Source organism: Adiantum capillus-veneris, chromosome 26 (genome assembly GCF_014529385.1).
Source record: "Adiantum capillus-veneris isolate H3 chromosome 26, ASM1452938v2, whole genome shotgun sequence".
NCBI lineage: Eukaryota > Viridiplantae > Streptophyta > Polypodiopsida > Polypodiales > Pteridaceae > Adiantum > Adiantum capillus-veneris.
In genome coordinates, this window is record NC_140956.1 from 3,951,957 (window position 1) to 3,955,000 (window position 3,044).

The 3,044-nt window shown below is 47.0% G+C and overlaps 1 pseudogene; it reads right to left on the reverse strand.

The window, feature by feature from the left end:
* Positions 1 to 209: 209 nt before the first annotated feature.
* LOC147422909 (uncharacterized) lies at positions 210 to 1,674 on the reverse strand (annotated as a pseudogene).
* Positions 1,675 to 3,044: the final 1,370 nt, after the last annotated feature.

Genomic DNA, 3,044 nt, shown 5'->3' on the forward strand with positions numbered 1-3,044 from the left:
CAAAAAGTCCATTACAGTATGGTTTATGATCCAAAAACACACTATTAAAATCTTTACTGCCCAAAAGCTTTACTCTCCAATTGAAATAGTATCTCAAGAGTGAATATCACATCCACAGTCATGCAAAACCAAAGATGTTTACCAATTAACAACTACTCAATGCACACAATGATTAATAAACAAACACCTAAGAATGCAACCCACAAGTATTACTCTCTTTGTATCGTCAGGGAGGCAATGGAGTCGGCCACTCGGTTCAAGGAGCCACAAATTGCGTTTGCATTGTCACGAGTGGCTTCATTTCTCGCCTCCTTGATTTCTAACAATCTCTTTCCCCTAGCGTCTTCACGTGCATCCTTCCGGTCCTCTGAACTTTGCAACACCATCGCCAAGTTCTTCGTCGAATCCACGAGCTCCTTGATGTTGTTGCCATTGACCCGCGAGCGCCGCTTTCGCTTGATCCCCCTGAGCTTCCTTCTACTAATGCGTCACTGGGTCCACCACCATCGTTCGCGGCAATAGGCGGTGTTTGTTGCTCGCCTGTGCTGTCACCATCACCAGGCATGGTATGGTTGTCTTCTTCGTCGCCTACATGTGAAGAAGTAAAGAAATTAGGGTGAAAGCAACAAATAAAAACAATAGCGAAAATAAATTTATGGACCGAATTCCAATGGGACTTGTATACCTAGTGGCGTCGTGTCATCCTCCATAGAGTCAACCAACAACCCTCCGATGTCGGCTTTGCGGTCCCCGCCAAAAAGCATCTGCATTTTGTTGTACAGTTCAAATGGAAAGTCTTCTACAGGTAGTCCTTTTGTGCGCTGGTCGGTTTGAGTCATTTGCCAGTAGCTAGACCACCTTGAGGGAATCTTCCTCTCATAGTCATTGAGCCTATTGAACAGGGAGTGTACTTTCTCCCACTTTGTTTTGCATTGTGCCTTATTACGCATGACGCCTCGTGCCTGACAGGTCTCAGCAACCATTTTCCACCAGCGGTCACGACGAGTACGCTCGTAAACCCCTCCTTCACTCTGACGTACCTGTACTTCTTTCTTGGCCTCGACCAAAGTGATGATCTCGTGGAGCCTCCAATTAGTTCGTATAGACGTTTGTGCGTTTGGGTCAATGAAGGCGTCGGTGCTTCCCTAACTGAGGTGTTGCTATCACTAGGGATAGCAATCGGAGCTAACCTGTTGCCTGGCGGTAGGCCCTGATGGGAGGCATGCTTGATTGGTGTTGGTAGAGCCGATGCTGGACGTGCAGACAATGGTAGTGACATTGTGGTCGGCATTGGACGCAGTATTGAAAGCAAGGATGGCCTTATTGGAACTCGCTGCACCCAAGGTAGATGATTGGTGGATCAGGGCATAGTCCAATGTCTACGAAGGCCGTTCGGGGTGGTGTTATTGAAGGCCCCCAAGCACATGAGCCGCCAAGGCCTCTGATTGATGATCCAGCTTGTCGTGGATGCAAGCTAGACCCCATTTCCAAGGAGTTTTGTTGAGGTGATCCCTTTTGTGGCACCATTGGACGAATTGCCGCAGCCAACTCTTCGATCGTCGGCATCGCTTCATCGAGTAGGGACTCCGTGGGCGGGATATAAGAAGGCACCTCCTCGCCATCGTCGCTCCATTTGTTGTTGAGATCCATCGGCAAATTCTCTCGAGACGACATGGCTACAGAAAAACCGAGCGATACATTACAGAGAAATGTAGTGGATCTTTATAAGTATCTCCCATGCACCAAACCGAAAAGAGTGGCAGAAATAACTTTAGGTTGATTTCTTTATCAAATTCATGGAAATAATTAACCACTTAGCATAGCAAAATAATTGCAGCAAAGCAGAACCTCATTCTGGTTACATTTACGAAATCACTTAAATGATTACTCACTCAGCAAAGCCAAATAATGGTTAATTTATGAAATCGCTTTAATAATTAGTCACTCAGCAAAGCCAAATCATGGCACCTACTGTCTCCTTTCCAAATAAAATCATTTAGGGAGATTACTCCCTTTCCACCAACTTCAAAGGTAAAATGTACCTGCCATGATCGCCCTCACACAATTGGAGCCTATTTGTTTGTGTTGGCAGTAATCACAAACGGACATGCTCCAATGACGAATCAATAATTAGCCTCCAATCACGAATCAATAATCATAAGCACCCACAATCGAGGTTTTTAAAAAAGTCTCATATTGTCATGCAACATATGTCACAAAGAAAGGGAGGGTGCCACTTTGGATGAGATGAAGTTGACGCATCTGCGCACACACACACAGAGAGAGAGAGAGAGAGAGAGAGAGAGAGAGAGAGAGAGCTGCAGCAGTTAGCTGATTGGCTGAGCTAGGGAGTTGCAGAAATGGGAGTTTGTGTCGTTCGGGCGGAGCTAGGGAGCTGCAGACAACCGTTTTTGAAGATGTAGAGCGTTGCAGGTTGCACAAGGGGAGATAGAGAGAGAGAGAGAGAGAGAGAGAGAGAGAGAGAGAGAGAAATACCTTTGTTGGCTTGCAGTCGTGGAAGCGTTGCAAACGCCAAACGCTATAGTGCAGTTTTGCAGCAGCACAAAGTCACGGGGTGGATGAAGGTAAGCGTGCAGTATGGAAGATCTTTGCATCAATTTATGTCCTTCGTGCATGGTTTCCAAATTGGTTTCCGGTGATAATGCAATCACCACTGCCACTTGGCAGTCTAGAGGGTGATAGAGTGGTGTGGAGGGTGGGTGAGGCACCCCCCAGCGAAACTCCAGGTATCTCCTCCAATCCCGGTGTCAGGCCCTCCTAAAAGGCTATGGGACTCCCACACCATGCAGAGATGTCCCTCCACAACCGCCTCCAGGGTCCCTAATGGGGAGCGCTCATACCCTCCACACCACTCTATCACCCTCTAGACTACCAAGTGGCAGTGGTGATTGCATTATCACCAGAAACCAATTTGGAAACCATGCACGAAGGAAGTAAATTGATGCAAAGATCTTCCATACTGCACGCTTACCTTCATCCACCCCACACCTTTGTGCTGTTGCAACTACACTATAGCGTCTGCA